Source organism: Rhinolophus sinicus, chromosome 17 (genome assembly GCF_057876585.1).
Source record: "Rhinolophus sinicus isolate RSI-liver-muscle chromosome 17, RSI-T2T, whole genome shotgun sequence".
NCBI classification, from domain to species: domain Eukaryota; kingdom Metazoa; phylum Chordata; class Mammalia; order Chiroptera; family Rhinolophidae; genus Rhinolophus; species Rhinolophus sinicus.
This window is the reverse complement of record NC_142517.1, coordinates 185,601,048-185,620,490: the sequence shown is the minus strand read 5'-3', so window position 1 is coordinate 185,620,490 and position 19,443 is coordinate 185,601,048. Positions and strand designations below refer to the sequence as shown.

The 19,443-nt window shown below is 38.1% G+C and overlaps 1 long non-coding RNA gene and 1 pseudogene across 1 annotated transcript in view; both read left to right on the top strand.

The window, feature by feature from the left end:
• Nucleotides 1-349: 349 nt before the first annotated feature.
• Nucleotides 350-1,309, top strand: LOC141571126 (small ribosomal subunit protein uS2 pseudogene; annotated as a pseudogene).
• A 1,457-nt stretch (nt 1,310-2,766) lies between these two features.
• LOC148754896 (uncharacterized) overlaps nt 2,767-19,443 on the top strand; it is a 197,547-nt gene continuing 180,870 nt past the window's right edge. The window contains exon 1 of the long non-coding RNA XR_016019733.1: nt 2,767-2,905. This is a non-coding gene — a long non-coding RNA (uncharacterized LOC148754896). The remainder of the gene's footprint in view (nt 2,906-19,443) is intronic.

The following is a 19,443-nucleotide window of genomic DNA, read 5'->3' as shown; positions in this document are numbered from 1 at the left end:
ACAGAGTCTCATAACGATAAAGAAGATGGTGACAATACAATGGGGAAAAAAGACTGTAAACCAAAGAGAGACATTTTCAACTTATAATTTTGAAGGCTAGCTCTAAAGCTAAGCATCTATTCTCTATGAGCCTAAAATAAATGAGGCTATCCATGGTTGGGGGCTGAGCTGTATCGTCACCAAAATTCATATGTTGAAGTCCTACTCCCCAGTACCTCAGACTGTAACTGTATTTGGAGACAGGGCCCTTGAAGAGGTAATTAAGGTAAAATTAGGTCATATAGGTGGTCCTATTGGTCATAATCCACTCTGTCTGGTGTCCTTATAAAAAGAGGAGATTAGGACAGACATGACCACAGGAAAGACAGTGTGAAAACATAGGGAGAAAACAACCATTAAAAAGCCGAGACCTTTCTACGCTACCCAGAAAGGGGTCCATGAGGCATTGCTCTGGGTTCCCATCATCACATAAAGGGAAATTTTCACACTGTCCATAGCCCTCAATGTCCTGCAAATGAAGGAAGAGGATGTCTGCAAATTCCTTGCCACTAAGATGGCACCAACCTTTCAAATGGAACATACATCTACAAAAAAAAAAAAGTGATGTCATCTTCATCATAAAGAGAAGCTGAGAGAAGCTTCTGCCGACAGCTTGTGCCTTTGAAAACCCGGCTGGATGTCAGTGTCATCAGCAGGCTGCACTGACATTTGCTGCCACCTTTGGAGCCACTCCTGTGGCTGCTGCTTCACTCCTGGAACCTTCACTAACCAGGTCCAGGCTCCTGGCAGGAGCCAACTTCTGGTGGTTAGAGATCCCAGGGCTGACCGCCAGCCTCTCACAGAAGTGTTTTATCCTGCCTACCAATGCCCTGTATCATACTGCACTCCTCTGCACCGTGTGGACATTGCCATCCTGTGCAACAAGGGAGCTCACTCAGTGACTCGTTGTGGGTGCTGGCCTGGGAAATTCTGCACGTGCATGGCACCATCTCCCATGAGCACCTGCAGGAGGTCATGTCTGATCTCTACTTCCACAGAGATCCTCAAGAGATTGAAAAAGAAGAGCATCCCGCCGCTGAATAGGCTGTGACCAAGAATGAATTGCAGGATGAATGGACTGCTCCAGCTCCCAAATTTACTGCTGCTCAACCTGAGGTCACATACAGGTCTGAAGGCATACAGGTGGCCTCTGCACCAGTCAGCAGTTCCCTACTGAAGCCCCAAGTGCTCTGCCTCCCCTGAGGACTGGTCTGCAGCCCCCACTGCTCAGGTCACTGAATGAGTAGGAACAACCACTGAGTGGTCCTAAGCTATTCTTCTACGGACTCTTCAACAGAAAATGGAAATAAGGCTTATGGAAAATAAAGTTTCTATAAAACAAAGTAATTACAATAAAAGCCAATGAGAGAAGGCTAGAACAGATCTTTCCCTCATGGCTCTCGGAAGCCTATCGTGACAACACCATGATCTTGAACTTATAGTGTCCAGAATTGTGAGAAGTATCTGTTATTCAAGCCACCCAGTCTGTGGTACTTCGTTGTTGTAGCCATAGTAAGTTAATACACCCATCCTCATGGCTCCTAAGGTAAAGACTTCTCGTCTGGAAAAAAAGCTCCTCCTCCACCAGTCCAAGAAAACCAAATCAAGTCATTGTTTTAGCATCATGAAGCTACAACTTATGTATATAAATCCTAAGGAAAAGTAGCCACTTTTTAAAATCCATCAATATGTCATCAGAGCCATCATTTGGGGCAACAAAATTTCCAGTGCACTTATTTTGTAGCCATTTTTGGAATTAACTTATGGTTGGACTACTGCCCATCCTACCAAATTTTGGGACAAAGCTCCATTTCTCAGCAAGGAACTTAGCATTTTAGAACTTAACGTGTTATCTCCTCTCACACAGTGAAACTGTGTACAAGGATTACTGAACAAAGAGGTATGGAAATCCAACTGATATGAAGAGTATGAAATAAAATAAGATCTCCAGAGTGTAGAGGTCAATTTCCTACCCAACCCCTAGGTGTTGCTACTCCAACAAAGGTTATTTATAAAGCCTTATCTGAGACTTCTGGGTCTCCTTGAACCCACACCCTGACCTAACCCAAACTACTTAACTTGCAGGATTTGCCTGCTAGGGATTGGTCTATTCAGTTTATTGTTGGTCGTGCTCTATATGAACAGCGAAAGTGTATCTAAACAGTAATGGAGAGCAAAGCAAAAAAAAAAAAAGAGCCCCACACAATCACATTAATTTTTTTCTCTCTTTGGGAATAAATACTGCCTGGATACACTTTGCCTCTATTGCAATTATTAAAAAGTAATAGAATTCTCTTTTGCAATTTGTACTTGGGAACCCATTCCCTTAGAAATAAATGTAAAAGCATCAAGTAGATTTTGGACTGATTATAAAACAAACTCAAAGAAAAATCAAAACCAAATGCTAAAGTTTTGGAGATCTCAGCCTCAAAGATGGAATATCATATGCGACAGAAACCTTAGTAGTGGAGTCATTTGTTTTACTGTTTCATTTTAGTTCCAAGTTCCAGAGCTGCTCATTTCTATTTAATTTAGTGAGGCTCCATGTTCTTAACAATAGTTTATACATTTGAGTTTTTCCTTCAACTATACAAAATTAGAAGTTTTGCCACATTCTTAAATGTGATGTTTATTACACCCAGTGCGCAGAAATTTTTCCAGTGGAATAAAATTTGATTTCAAAACACAAATCTGGATTCTCTTCACAGACTCTCGTTGGCTCCAAACTCTGTTAGAGCAACAGTGCGGTGCTTCATCCAGAGGGATTAGCTGCCTGGTGCAGAAATTGAGAGCAGAGCCTCTGGAACCAGGCCTTCTGGATTTGAATTCAAGCTTCCAGTCTTACTAGTTGCTTGCTGGCTTATGGGTAAGTGACTAAACTTGTAAATTCAGTTTTCTCATCTGTAAATGAAGGTAGTGACAGTACCTGCCTCATTAGTTTGTTGTGTAAATTAAATAAGTTAACACAAGTAAAGTACTTCCACTAATATCTAATATGTTTTATTTGCTCAGTAAGCTTTAGCTTCCACGGGCATTGAGGTAGCAGAGAAATAGCGCATGAGTTCTCCTCCCTCGTCTACTGGTCTTGCTCTGCCTCCTACCTCAGTCAAACAGCCAGTGAAAGACTGGAAGTGCCTGTGTGAATCAAGGGGTGACCTGCGCGGTTAGCTGGTCAAACCTCTAGCTGTCTTCTACCGGCCCTGAGCAGGGCCTGTGGTGAGGTTTTGTGGTACTAGATTTCTTGGTGGGTTTTGTTTTGAAGATGCAGAGGTTGTTTGATTACCTTAAAAAAAAATAATCATTTCGAACTTTCTCTTCCTTGACTTGTGAGATTTAGTAAAAATTTAAAGCTATTTCTTAGTATGTGTGCTCAAAAGCTAAATATTAAAAAAAAGGTGACTAATATGAAATGTAAGAAAGGAGAAGAGTTGTGAAAGAAGCTGAAAGCAGAATTAGACATTATTTTCAGGTCTAAGGTGGAAAATTTTTTATATTATTTCAATAGTAGGAAAAAACTCCATTGGATCTTTCCCTCCTGTCAAATTCCCTAAAAAGGACAATGCTCTTTACAAATTAATGCATTTTCTCATTAGACCAGCCAACAATGTGACCAGACTTTAGTTCATCTGAGCCCTCCTCCTGTGGGCTACACCTCTGGGGCTTCTAAGAATATAGAGGGGAAGGCTCAGGACCAGAGCTTGGAGAGGTGCTACCCCAGAGAAATGGTAACAAGGAGTCACTGGGCCCCTGGCTAACATGCCATCACTGCATTTACCCGTGTGCTGCCCAGTATGGCAGCCTCCAGACACACATGGCTACTAAGCACTTGAAAATGGCTAATTGAGAAGCACTGTCAATGTAAAATACACACCAGATTTTTGAAGACAGTACAAAAAACTGTAAAGTCTCTTATTAATTTTATGCTGATTACATGTTAAAATGATAATATTTTTGACCTATTGTGTTAAACAAAATATTAAAATTAAATTCACTTGTTTCTTTTTAATTTTTAAATTATTTTACTTTGAACCAATTTTAGACTCACGGAAAAGTTGTAGAGTTGGATGAAGTTCCCACGTATGCTTCAGCTAGCTTCCTCTCAAGTTAATATCTTATATAACCATAGTACAATGATCAAAACCAAGAAATTAACATTGATATAATACAATTAACTAAACTATAATATGTAATCAAATTTCACCTCTTTTTTCCACTAACGTCCTTTTATTTGGGTTCCTGAATCGATCCGCGATACCACATCGAATTTAGTTGTCCTGTTCCCTTAGTCTCCTCCAATCTGTGACAACTCTTCAGTTTTTCCTTGCCATTCATGATCTTGACACTTTTGAAAAGTAGTTACCTGTTAGCTTACAGAATAACAAAGTAGGTTGGTCTGATATTTTCTCATGATTGGAATGAGGTCATGACTTTGGGCAAGAAAAATCACAGCTGAGAAAGGTCCTTTTCAGTGCATCCTATCAAGGGAGCTCAGGAAGTCACTATGCCTTACTGCTGATTTTTACTATTATTTAATGTGGCTACCACAGCAATTTTAAATGTGTGAGTGGCTCACAGTATTGTTCTATTGAACAGTGCTGGTTGACACCATACATAAAATAATAAGTATGCGACTTAAAAGAGCATGTTCAGGACAGAAATACATGAATTTAATTATCTGTGTTTTTCTAGGCCCTTTTTATGTATTTCACCTTTTGAAATGAATAACAACTAACGTTTACTGAGAACTTTATGCCAGACTCTTTTGTAAACACTTTATAAAATCATTTAATCCCTAAACAATCTGATAAGGTAGATGCCATTATTATTGCTGCTTTGCAGCCAAGGAGCCTGAGCAGTGAAGAGGTTGAAATTGCACAAGGTCCCTTGGCGTGTTAAGTGGCAGATCGAGAGTTTGAACACAGGGTGAGAATTCCAGAGCCAGGGCTTATAACTGTTACACTTTTTTAAAGCCACGGAATCAGTTAATTCAAATTCCACAGCTCAAGCTTCACCAACTGTAAACTCTGTGTTTTAGCTTTTCTATCTTTTTCTGCATGGCATGGAGTGGAAGAATTGACAATTATTTGAGTGTCTATACGCTGTGCTAAGAATTTAACACACATGATCTCATTTAATGCTCACAGGAGTTCCATTTTACAGATAAGAAAACTGAGGCTCAAGAAAATAGCAACTGGCAGAAGTTGGGATTCAAATATTTCACTCACTCTCTTTTCATTACACTCACATATTCTCCAGTTTGCTCAATTGCTTACGTGTTTCATTTTATCAGCTTTTAATGTTTAATAATTTTGAAGAATGGAGATTCTATCCATCAGTAGGTTTTATGATAATTGATAATGACCCTGATGTGCCTATTCAGTTACCAAAGGGAGAAAATGGGGTCACTTTAGTACAAAGTACAAAATTGGTTAGATCCAAGTATGAGAAACCTAGTCATCTATGTAAGGAATATAAGATGACTCTTAATTATCGAGAATGTCTGATGGAGAAACCAGAATGCCTGATGGAGAAATCTGACCTATTAGTAATTATCTGGGATAATTCCTTTGACAAGTAGTACTAATACTTGACACCCATAGCATGGAAAATGATATCAAAAGGGAGCTGTCTGTGGTTGAATACAGAATCCATGGTGTTCTTCAATGCCCACTCCAGTGGCTAAATGACAGAATCTTCTTTAATGAAAGAGTAGAACTGGGCACCACTTCCTGGGGTTGTACTGTTTAAGTGGAGAAAAGCAGAAGTGTGGACCCAATGGAATATTCCAATCACTTCTGAGACTAAAGCAGAGAGATGCAGTTGTTTCTGTTTGTTCATTTGGATTGCCTAAAAAAAATTAATGAGGTGGTTAAAAAGTTCTATGTAATTAAACATACTTGGGTGGTAAGAATGGCTCATATGATTAGGTGTTAAAAAGAAAAATATATATTTCTGTAGGTTTCCTGCTTTGAAGTCCCAAGATTCCTTTACATCTCAGAACCTTCTACCGTTCCTAAATATAGCCATTAGGGGGTGCTGCTAAATCATACTTAACACAAAAATTCACAGCTGTACTAATGTTTTTGGTCCTTCTCTGGAAAAAACAAAACAAAATCCATTACATAAGCATGTGTGCAATGCAGTGCAAGGGGCAAGATTAAAAAAAAAGTTTTCAGTACAGACCCATAGAGCAAACTCTGAATTCTTGTAATGCCATCAGAAGCAAGCAAATCTCAGCAAGAGAAGAGATGGACAAATTATCTGGTGTAGCAATACCTTCCCTTGAAGTGTTCTCTTGAAGAATTTTGTATTTGCATTGAATGAGATGATAGCCTGTGCATTTTTTTCTTTTTCTTTTTCGGTCTTGCTTTGCTTTGGGAGGTAGTGAGAGAGCTATAACTCAGAGATATGAGAAGGAAACTGAGATGTCTTTGGAGGATGGTATATCACTGAGGGCAAGAAAGCCAGCTGAAATTGATATGTATCCACCAGACTCATGTTGGTCCCATTCCCACATCTTTTAACTGCAAACATACCTCCTTAGGAGATGCCTGACCAGCAGTAAATCTGTACCCCACAGAACAAGATGAGTAACTTGAAACAAAATGGGTATTCCCACATGCAGGAAAGAAATAAAATGAGGTGGCAAAGGCTGCTGAGAACAGAGAATGACCCCAATGTCCACTTGGATATGTCGTATTCCAACTGAAGAGAATGGACAATCAGGAAGCAGGCATGCCCCTACTCACTGAGAACATATATTCTGAAAGTTTGCTGGCAGGCTCATGTTTGGAATTGAGAGAACTATGAAGGATGGTGAGAGTCTTTGGGCAGCCAATCAAACACATCCAATCCATAGGCTGGACTACAATATGAGCAGAGAAAGCAGACTGCACTAGGTATGTACTATATGTCACCACCCCCGACCGTACCTTACCTTATTTTACTCTCAGAGCAACTCTTTTAGGTGGGTGTTATTATCCTCATTTTACAGATGAAGATTGGGATTATACAGCACGTCAAAATTCACCCCAAGTCACACAGCCAGCAAATGGCCGAGATAAGCCAATTGACTTCAAAGCCTGTGCTCTCTCACTTTACTTGCCTGTTCCTACTGAGTGCTTTCAGTGTAGGAGGCACTCTTCCAAGTGCATCACACACATCATTTCATTTACACCCACGGTAGGTGTAACAGGTAGGTACTGTTAATATTTCCATTTTAAAGATGAGGCAACTGAAGCACGGAGAGGTTCAGAAACTTGTCCAAGATAAGCAATGTAGTGACAAAGTCATAGGGGCATGGATTCAAAACCAGGCCGAGGGCTCCAGAGCTGTTGCTCTGAACCAAACCACATTCAGGGTACCCTCATTGCCCCTCAGCAAGTTCTTAGGCATTGGCTGAGTTATAAACTATCAGGCCAAAGATCATGACTGCCAAGAGGAAAGGAAAAGTGTTGCTCTCCCTGAGTTGGGCATGAGATTAGGCAACTTGTTTAGGGCCTACTATTTGGCAGATTCCATATTTAGTGATATATATATGCACACACACACACATATATATACATATATATATATAAGACTATATATATATATATATATATATATATATATATATATATATATATATGTATATATATATATATATGTATGATTTCATTTGGTTCTCACAATAGTCCTGGGGGAAAAGAATAATTAATTATCCTCATGTTCATGTGGGAAAATGTGTACCAAAAAGGTTAGAAAGACTAAAATGTAACATCTGTTTAACTTGGAGGGATTTCCATGAAGTATTGTTGAATGAGAAAGGCAAACTCCAAAATAGTCTATACAATGAACATATGGAAAGAATTACATCATTATGGAAAAAAACATAGAAGGATAAATCTTAGGTTGTTAATCTAAGTTATAGGAGAAAATGTGGTAAGGACGTAAAAAGTACATATGCCACACATTTATGCATCTATGAAGATTATGCATGTGTATAAGTAAATGTGCACATAAACAGTTATGAAATTTACACAAAAGTTACAATAAATAATTTAAATTGGTTTATTAATTAATATTTAATAAAATTCAATAGCCATTTCTTTAAAAAGCTTTTAGTATACTTTATTCTTATGGATATGTCTTTTTAATCCTGGACTATTAACAGAAATAAAAATAAAACATTATATTTAAGATTAAAACTCTGGATATATTCAAATTATCTCAAGAACAAGGCCAGGAATCCAACTATCATTCTCTGTTATTCAACATTATTCTAGAGGTTCTGGTTAATGCAATAAGACAAGAAAAGGAATTAAGAGGTGAAAGTATTAGAAAGGAAGGAAGACACAAAATTATATGTGCTAGCTTCAGAATCAGCTCTGGGTTGTTCCTATTTTCATTACATCTACCCTTCCTTGGTCTCTGAACTCACAGATTATTTAAAAACTCTAGGTGTTTGTGTTTTGTTTGTTTGTTTGTTTGTTTGTTTGTTTTTTACAGTGAGTTCTAGGGCAGTAGCAGCAACAGCAGAGAGCTCTCATCTCTAGACATGGGGGAGAGATTGACAACACTAGCTGCTGTGAAAGTGAATTATTTCTCTGCAGAAGCAGGTGAAATAAGATTCAAAAAGTAAGGACTACATGAATCATTAACATGTTAAGGGTGATAAGGAATATACATATTCATACACATACACAAACTTACGTGTGTGTGTCTTTTACACCTAATACAAATAATTACAAATATTAAAGGCTAAGCATGTAACAAAAGAAAATTTAAAGATTAAAGTCAGATTCTAACTGTTCAGAGAGAGGAAAAAAACTGTATTTCCCCACAAAAGAAGTGAGAACATCAGATGACATACAGACTTCTGTGCTGATGAAGATATGTCTCCAAAATTCTGAAAGAAAATTATTTTCAACTTACATATCCTTAATGTGAAGGCTAAATAGAAACTTTTTAAGACTTGCAAGAGATCAACATTTTGCCTTCCACACACTCTTTCTTAAGAATTTACTTGAGGATATAACTTAAGAAAATAAAGGTTATGTCTTCAGTATTCTCAGAGGTAAAATGAGAGCCAAAGACCAAGCCTTTGGCCCTGAAACTGCTCACCAGAGAGCCCAATGCTCTAACATAGGTTTCAGGCATCCCTGGGAGTAAGCAGTGACAGAGAGAATGGGACAGATCCCAACTCCTGTCCTCACCTCAATTGGAGAAGTTTTACTTGAAATTGCTTCCTATAATGAGTTTCCATGGAAGGTTTCATTTGAAGAGAGGTCTGCAGCTTTGAATCATTTGAAACTCCTAGATTGGAGAATCTCAAAAGTCCCCCAGGCTCTAATACTTCACAAATCTGTGAACACAGGCAAGTTTGATCCAACAACACCATTTGTTGAAATGAGGAGTGCCAGAGCTCCATTTTGCAAACTAACATCCTTCATCAACACTAGCATCCTTCATCAAAAATAAAAAGGCTTTCGGAGATGGGCCACAATTTCTCTTTAGAATTCATTTTTTTCAGAGCAAAATTCCTGAGGAAGACAGTTTGATGCTATGGAAAGAACAATAGGCCAGGAATTAGAAAATCTGGCTTCTAATCCTAATTGCATTACCTTAAGCAAGATGGTCAACCTCTGTAGACCTTCATTCTTTTCCTTGCATAAAGAGAGTTGAAGAACATTTTTTTAGATTGAAAAGAATAAAACAGAGTGCCATTCAGAGCAAGATTCTAAATCCAAAGTTGTGAAGATACATAACTTTTTAGATAGAAAATATATGTAGGAATTTCTTAATTTTTTAATTCACTATATTGAAGACAGAGAAAGAATACTTTAGGCTCTCCAAAACTTGTATTGGCTTGCCTGCAGAAGGTTACCAGCTTTTAACGTTACGAACAAGATAATCATGAAATAACTCAAGTCAATAGAACATTGAAAATGAGGTAGCTCAAACTATGGATACTGGTTTGTTTGTTTTTTGTCACTTTATTGGTCGAAGCACAATTTTTTAAGCCCATGGGTCAGTGCTGATTTATAAACCTTACTTAAAAATCTTGGAAAGTTCAAGAGTACAGACAGGGATGTAAAAATCATGCAGGAATTTTGGGTAAGTCATCAAAATGTTTTGTAATTAGATAGCTAAAATGATTCTTCAGAGATTACCAGGTCAAGCTTCAATGTCTGAAACTTGGACAGATGTGAAATGACCTGGCTAGCATTCCACAGGGACAGAAACTCCAAGCTGGATCTCAGAAGGCTGTTACAAGGTTAATAACTGTTCCATTTCATGAATTCCTTCTTGTTGTTCAACCAAATGTTCAACAATTTTAACCCAGCTCTTCCTATTTTAATGACTAAAATTATTTAAGGCCATGCCCTTCACAGTACAACTTCTCTATTTCTGAGGAATGATATTAAGACTCCAAGTTAAGCAGTCTCAAATCCTCCAAGCTATTTTCTGGTTCTTCCTACTCCAACATTTTCCTAGTTCATAACAGACAAAAGAGTTGAGGAGACAAGCTTTTAAATAAACTAAAATGAGGAAGAGAAAGAGGAAGCTAAGACTAGAAAGGAATAGAAATACACTTAGGGAGAAGCTAGAGAAAGCCCTAAAACCATAGTAAACACAGCTAATGTAGCTTCCTTGTATGGTTCCCAAAGTCTTAAATTTCACAAAGTAAATTTTTCGAACTAAATTGAATAATCAGTGGGGGATATTTTTAGCTTTTCACTTTGCCAAGGAATAAAATTAAGTAAATAAGTTTTAAAAAAACAACAAAGATCATAGTATAAACTACCAGACAAATAAATCCACAGAAAGAAAGGACATGTTTCACACCAAAAAGAAACAGAATAGTTTCTCAAAATAACAACAGTTCTTTAAATGGAATTAGAAGTGTACTGCGTCCGTCATGTTTTTCTCATCTCACTTCAAACAAGTGAAACTTTGTCTAAGAAAAGTACTCCTCCTAGGTCTGACATTTGAAAACCACTAGACTACTCCGTTGTGAGCATGAAATTAAACAGAAAAGCCCAAGATGCTGCAGGCAGAGGGTGGTTCCATAGGGCTTCATAGGATATACCCTGGCATGTGTAAGTCTGCAGAGCCTTCTTAGTCTAAATGTCCATCAGAAAGTGATTGTATTTTCTCAAAGAAGCAAGCTACCAACCTTCACCATGCTTTAACTAGATACAACTGATGTTGTACGTTGATCTCGTATCCTGCATCCTGGCTGAACTTGTGTATTAGTGCTAATACTTTTTTGTGTGGATTCTTTATCTTTTTCTACGTATACGAGTATGATTATATCATATGCATATGAGAGAGTTTTATTTCTTCCTTTCCAATCTGGGTGCTTTTGTTTCTTTTTCTTCCTTAATTTCTCTGGCTAAGACCTCCAGTACAATGTTGATTTGAATTGTCAAGAAATGCCTTCAGTCTTTTACTATTAAGCATGGTGTTAGCTAGGGTTTTTCATAGATGACCTTTATCAGGTCAAGGAAGCTCCCTTTTATTTCTAGTTCGTCAAGTGTTTTTGTCATGAAAGATATTAGCCTTTTGTCAAATGATTTTCCTGTATCTATTGAGACAATCTTTTATTCCATTAATATGGTACATTATGTTGATTGATTTTTGTATGTTGAACCAACTTTTGCATTCCTGGCACAAATCCCATTTAGTCCCAGTGTATAATCCTTTATATATGCTGGTGGATTCAATTTGCTATTATTTTGTTCAGAACTTTGCAACTATATTTGTAATAGATATTGGTCTGTAGTTTTCTTGTGATATCTTTGTCTGGTTTTGATCTTACGGTAATACTGGCCTCATAAAATGGTTTAGAAAGTATTCTTTGGGGAGACAGTGAAGCAAAAAACAATGGGCAGAAGCAACAGATATAGAATGAGAAGCTGTGCCTTATTAAACAAAAAACTGGCAGCAGACATTTTGTAGCCTATACCATAATCAAATGTATTTTCAGAAAATAAGAGTTTTACAAAATTGGTACATACAAGATATAAGCTAGACACAGGAAATAACCATTGTAGTGCAGAAAATGACCCTCATGACCTGAGGCCAATTCCTAATGGGGAAAAACTTAATTTTAAATTATTTCTTGAAGATAATTGTGATCATTAACTGTATAGAAAAAAATGCATATAGTTTTCATTTCATAGTCACAGTTCAATTGTTTTCAATCAATCTTTGTAACAGAGGTCACTAATTGTCCCCCATTATCTTGCCCCTTTTTCATTTTTAGTAATAATGGAGTAAACTTTAGTAAATTTTAGCTGGACATATCACTACACAGCCAAAGCCTACATTTTTCAGCCACCCTTGTGTCTCGGTGTGGCCATGCAACCAGGTTCTGGCCACTAGGAAGTGAGAGAAGGTGATGTGTAACTTACAAGTCCTACCCTTAAAAAGGTAGGACCATGCTCTTCCCTCTTCCCTATTTTTGTTGGAGTGTGGAAGTCGTGGTGGAAGTTAGAGCAGTCATCACAGACCACAAGACGGAAGCTATGTGTGGAACGTGGTAGAGCAGGAAGGACCCCAACCTCACTGATCCTCTTTAATTCCTTCACTCAGACCATGGAGTAAGAGAGAAAGAAATTTTCATATTGTTTGACGCACTACTATTTTGGCCTTTGTTATAGCAACCAAATTAGTATCCTAACTAATACAACCTTTGTCTAAAATTCCAGGTTTAAAAAAAAACAAAAAAACCTTGAGAGTTGCCAAAGGCTAATATTTTTATCTAAAAGGCTGAAGCTTTTAATTATAGTCATGATGTTGGTATTGCAAAACAAATGAACAAAAAGCCCCAATAAGTAATATCCTTTACTGAATGTTGAGTAACAACATTGAGTATTATTATTATTATTATTATTGCCATTTGTTTCTCTCTTTACACTGTATCTTGAACACACTTCAGTCAAGTTCTTTTTCCACATCCCTCCACCAAAACTGCTTTTATCAGGATCCACAATGACCTCCATGTCATGACATTCTATGGTTCATTTTGAGCCTTTGTTGTATTAGACCTGTTAGCATTTAACACATTTGTGTATTTTTTCTTCTTTGAATACACAAAATACATTTGCGTATTTTCACTTCACTTAGTTTACAGAATACCTTACTCTCCTAGATTTCCTCCATCCCCACTACCTGCTCTATTTCTGTCTCTTCCTCATCTTTCCTACACCGTATTATTAGAGTGTTCCTCAGTCCTTGGAAATCTCAAATCTACGTACATTCACTTTCTTGGTGATCTTATCCAGTCTCACAGCTTTAATATTATATAAATACTGCAACTCCCAAATTTTATTTCCAGTCCTTGTGGGCAGGAATCCTTGTCTGCTTCTTTTCTGGTACATTTTCAGTGCCTAGAATTGAACCTGCCACATCAGTGCAGCAAATAAATATTTGTTGAATGAATTAATAAATACGTAGCTAGAAGCCTCTTTGCTTTATAAATAATCTCTTTAAAGTGTTTAATATTTACTTTCCTCTTGAAAGTCTTATTAGAAGGCAGGGAAAACCATATCCTTGCTCAGCATACTGAGCATATGCAGAATAAATTTCAACTATGAATTTCTGATGGCATGGACAGGCTGTTTTTCTCTCACTATCCTTGGCAAACTATGCAGAGGCTGTGATGACAATGTTCTTAGTTGGTTTTAAGAATTTATAGCACTCCAGAATATGGAATGATATGCCAAAGTCAATAATAGGCTTAAAGAAAATGAGTGCTTATTAGTATTCAGCTTTTCATGTCTGTGCATTCTAATCCCCCAGACAAACTCTTCTAGAGTCATAAACAATACTTCAAAAACCAGCACTTTCAAAGGGTATTTACAGGGTCTTCTTTGCTTCGGGGCATATTTAACAACTAGTTACACTCAGTGGGTTACTAGGAACTCAGAAAAGAGCACATGTGCCTAATTAGAAATATTATCAGTTAAATGCAGGCTTAGTTAGTCCTAATACAACCTGTGCTCACACAAAACTGAACCAGAAACTGAAATTAGCATTTCCCTTTAAAAGCCATGATAATAGAGTGCACATGTTTAATTTCTTAGCCATTTGTTACGTTGTCTCTGAATGAGTAGCTCAGGTGGATGTCTCCTCTATGTCTCTGTGTCAGCATGTTTACATGTGTGTGACTGAGTGCCTGAGAGAGCATGTCTGTGTCTATGTTATGGAAATGCTCTCTCCAGATCTCCAGGGGAAAATGCAGAGCTGACCATTACCTGAAAATCTGCTTATAAGCAGAGAAAGCAGAACATTCAGGAGAGAAAATACTTTCCATCTGGGAACCTAAATTCTCAGAAATGGTATCTTCAGAGCTAGTATGTGAGAGATTATTGCCAATGCTTCAGTTTGGCAGTGCAAACCTGCCTCCCATATCTGAGAAAAGTTTGTGGACTCTACTGGCTACTTACAAAACCAACATCCATTTTTCCTTTCTTCTTTCTAACAGAACTCAATTTTTGTTCAAATATCCAGCCCTGCCCTCCATGTAACTCAGGGGACAGTTGACCCAATTCTCAGTTCCAGAGGTAGATTGTGATTCATCTAAGCCAGCAAACTTTTATTGTGAAGAGCCAGATAGTAAATGTTTTAGAGTTTCCAGCTACATATTCCTCGTTTTGTATTTTGTGTTATAACCCTTTAAAAATATAACAACCTTTCTCAGATCATGGGTCATATAAAAACAGGCCATAGGCTGAATATGACCCATAGGCTACAGTTTGCCAACCCCTTGTCTGGCCCCTACTAATAACTTCATTCCCCTTATCAGTAGCTGCTTTAGAAGAGGGCAAGTGATCCAATTCTAGCAGATGAAATATAAGAGAAAATCTACGGAGGGCTCTTGAGAGAAGTTTCCTCATCTTGCCTGCCCCCAAGAAAGTACTGCAGCCACCTTGCCATATGAACCAATACAGAGGAGGCAGAGCCAGGAGGACACAGGTATAAGATACAGATCCTTGATTGCACCAGTATTTTCAGTTACCTGTAGCCCAAAACCCAAATTCTTACTGATCCAGACGATGATGAGTTCAGGGCAGATAAGAGGAAGAACAAAGAGAATACTTGGAAAGATAAGATGTTTCCGCCCATTCCCTAGATACACTATCCTTCTGTTTATTCTCATCAACCCCTCTCAGATTTCAATTTATAAAGATGGTCTGAATGAATGTTAATTATTTTAGTTTTAAAAACCATAGGGTTAGACATTAAAGAGACATTAGGGATAACCTACTGTAATTCCTTCAGACAGTAGATGAGAAAATGGAGCCCAGGGAGAAGTACTTTGTCCCACAGCTAGTCAGTGGCAGAGATGGGATTAAAAACCAGGTCTCATATTCAAGTTTATATACTAAGACAAGTGATCTAAGGTCTATACACTAAGAGACATGGTTTCCTAACAGTGCTTATCATGAAAATCTAGAAATCAAGATTTCCATTTTAACATCAAGAGATTGTGTTATATCCAGGTATAAAATCACTACATCTGTGTATTATTGTTCTCCAGAGAAACTAACCAATAGGGAAAGAGAGAGAGAGAGAGAGAGAGAGAGAGAGAGAGAGAGAGAGAGAGAGAATTGGCTCATACCATTATGGAGGCTGACAAATGCCAAGATTTGTAGTCAGCAAGCTGGAGACCCAGAAGAGTCAATGTGTAATTCAAGTCTGAATGCTGGCAGGCTTGAGACCCAGGAAGAGCTGATGTTTCAGTTCAAGTTTGAAGGTAGGAAAAAAGCCAGTGTCCCAATTCGAAGTCAATCAGGAAGGAAGAGTTCTTTCTTGTTGGCAGGAGGGTCGGCCTTTTTGTTCACTTCAAGCCTTCAACTGATTGTATCAGGCCCACTCAGAGAGGACAATCTGCTTTACTGTGGTTTTCAATTTAAATATTAATCTCATCCAGAAACACCATCACAGATACACTCATAATAATATTTGGCCAAATATCTGAGCCCCCTGTGGCCCAGTCAAGTAGACGCAAAATTAACCATGACAGTCTATCATCACTGAATTTCTGGGATTTCTGGGTCTGGATAAAGGGGAGGCAGAGGTGCACGCAGCCCCCAACACATCTATCCCTAACAACTGCTCCTGGTTCAGAAGCTTTGGAGAATCATGCTAGCAAGGAGAAGAAGAGGTATCAAGGCCTCCTTTCTGAACCTATTCTTTTAGAATTGGAAAAGAAGGTGGATAAACTAGTGCTAAAAATAATAACCTCGTTTACAGTAGAATTTGAAATATAAAGAATGAAATGGAAAAAAGAATAAAAAGGTAAGATACGGTTTAGAGAAATGTATTCTTAAATCACCAGGATTTTGGAAAGGTAGAGAGTTTTATGAGAATAGAACTATGTCTTTGTGGTTTCTCTAGAAAGCAAGGGTCCCCAGGTTTTGATGACAAGGAACTGTTTTTCATTCCCCCCAAATCTTGTGGTCACAAGTGTCATGGAGCAAGAAGGGGAAAAAGCCATAGTAAAAAACAGAGTGGAGGAAGAGACTCTTCCTTACTGATTACAATTTTGGCAAGCCATAGAGCTTTCTGCTCGTAGTTAAGATCTTAGAGTCCCACTACGAAAAGATTAAAGGCCTATGGTTGGTGTTAATTGGTGTTGACACCTAACACCCTGTAAATGTTCAAAACCAAAATAACAGGAAGAAAAAATAAGAAGGAGCTCTATAGAAATCACAAAGAATAATAAGTATACAAAAAATTAGAAGTAATGTCAGCACTTTCTAATGGGAAGTGAAAGACAGATGAGGAACTCACTATTTAAAGAAATCAAGAGAGGACCCATAAAAATAAATGTTCCATTCATGGCCTTAAATAAAATGTCCTCTGAAACTTTTGAGTGATGAGCAGGAATGATATCTAGGTAAAGTATTTTTGCGATTTCATTGCCTGAATTCCATGGCCTAGAGTATCCAATCGGAGGCAGGAAGGAGCTTGGCCGTTATTTGAGCATGTGATTCTATGTCATGCCAGCACACATGTTAGGGAGAACACCCAATAAGACCACAAATGTAACACACCTGAGCAGCAATATCCTGTTTTTAAAAAGTTAAAGAGAGGTTGGTTAATTATCACACTTTGGAGATCAAATCTGGTTACACCCTTCTATGCTGACAACCTTCTTCTACCAAATAATATACCTGGAAACCTCCCAAAAAGCTTACATGTGACCCCCATCCTATCTGAGAATTCATCTCTTCACCTCCTAGATCAAAAACAAGGAGAGAAAGGGAATCTGATTCTTGAAGTCACAGGTATGGCACCTTGTTAGCCTGACCTGCTTCAGAACTCTGGCAAGGGGTAGAGAGAGTAGAAGCAATATATTTGGAACTGGGCTATAACTTATATGAAAGAGCCAAAGGTAAAAATGCCTAGTATCTGCTTACTGTCGAGGCCACTGTCAAATAACTAAATTATTATCAGCTCAGCAGAGTTAGCCACTCAAGATTCTCCCCTCTGGAACAATCTCACCACCATCATAACTGGCACACTTCGCCAGGAACCAGCAGGCATGAACCATAGGCCCTAAGCAAGGAGAATTGAATGGTTAGGGGGCGTTCAGGAATATTGGCTGATGGTTTCCCAAGCCATATTATTACAATAAAATCAGCATACTATATATTTTAACCCCAGGAAATAAGGGGTTTTTGTTTTGCTTTTTAATAATTAAATACTGTGGTGTTTAGGGATATGATTGTGTAAATTGTATATGATAAAAATATCTTTTATGATCTGACTGCTTAAAATACTTAAAACTTCTGACAAGCCCAAAGACATTTCTACGTTGAAACTTCACAATAACATTGGGTGTGAGGGATGATTATCTTCTCTGTCCTTTATAGAAGAAAGAAAAGTGAGGCTCAGAAATGAATCAAACTGTCAAACAGTAATTTAGAGGCCTGGTTGGGAGCTAAGGCTGACTTTTTTAGTCCAAAGAGTTTGTTCCTCCAGTTATCATTATACTTTTCTTCAAAACTGAAAAAGAGGAGAGGAGAGGGAAAAAAAATATAGGAAACTTTAAGAGACATTTGTTTCATTTCACTTGTTTATTTTCCCCCTACAATTTTTAAATCTCCTAGGAAAGTGCCAGACATTTTGCAAATAACAGCTAATACGCACATATGTAAGCAATCTAATGCTAATGATATCTTACATTTGTTTAACAAACCCTAAAATTGCTTATCTATCAAGTTTTCTTTTCTCAGGGTAAAAACTACAGAGAAAAGAAAGCTATCCCTCTCTTTTGCTTTACTAATAAATGTGCTCCATTAAAGATGACTTTAAAGGACCTTGTCACTCCCAAATCATTTAGTTTTCATGATAGCCAGTGAGAGAGAGTCCCATGAGGAGAGATATGTGGGAGAAGCTGAGTTCATAACCCTAAGCAAGAAAGGAGTTATGTGTTGCCTCTGCGCTCTTACAATGGACAGTCTCAGTCCAGTGTGTTCAGTGCCTTGAGCCAGCACCATTTCTGAAAGGGACAAGATGAGGTATCCGATTCTTGGCCAGCAGATGGTGGGTGAGGGGAATAGAGTCCTCTGCCAGAAAGACCTGCTAGTGCTAATTGACAAAGGATGACCAAGTAGATCTTGGGGTTAGTGGGTATTTGGAGAGGAATAGGTGAAGGCTGTTCAGGAAAAGAAAATTGAATGAGGTAGTTCTCTGTGTACATGTGAGACAGGGAATGGAACTTCACACAGCCCGAGTCCCCAGGTCTCATGCTTCAGAAAGCGTTTTAGGTGGCAGAGAGAGTACAGCCATTATACTCTCGTTCTTCCTCCTCTTAGCAGATGACTTCTCATCTTAAGAATTTGCCTATACTGAGAAGATGGAGGCTCTCTAACCATATTTCTCAGAAATGGTGTGAGAGAGGTCGATCACATCTTCAGCTAAGCTGGAGTTTTAGAAAAGAGGTGATACCTGTTGTGGAGATACAAGCACCCAAGTATGAGAGTCGATGCCCTCAGTGAGCCAGAACAAAGACAAAAGTTCCCAGAAATCTGACCTGGTTCCAAGGAAACTTAACTGTGCCCATCCCAGTTGTTGCTGAGTACTCTTGAAGCTCCTGAGCCTTCCTGACTCACAGTCATCAGTCATTCATTCCCTAACCAATACATTTACTTTTTTGCCTGGGTGTCTTCTGAGCCCAAGTGCCCATGCCTTCATTCTCAGCATCCCTCATTTGACTGGGTCCATTTTCCAAGTCTAATAAGTTAGAGCTGTAATGTCACGCTTGACCATATCACATCATAATAGGTGACCTCAGGAATTCCTTATGTTCAAAGTTTCTGGCTGTAAAGTATGATTATCTTCTTTTTCACTTATCCAAGTTCACATTTTAGAATGAATTACATTACGGAGGATAAACATGAGGAG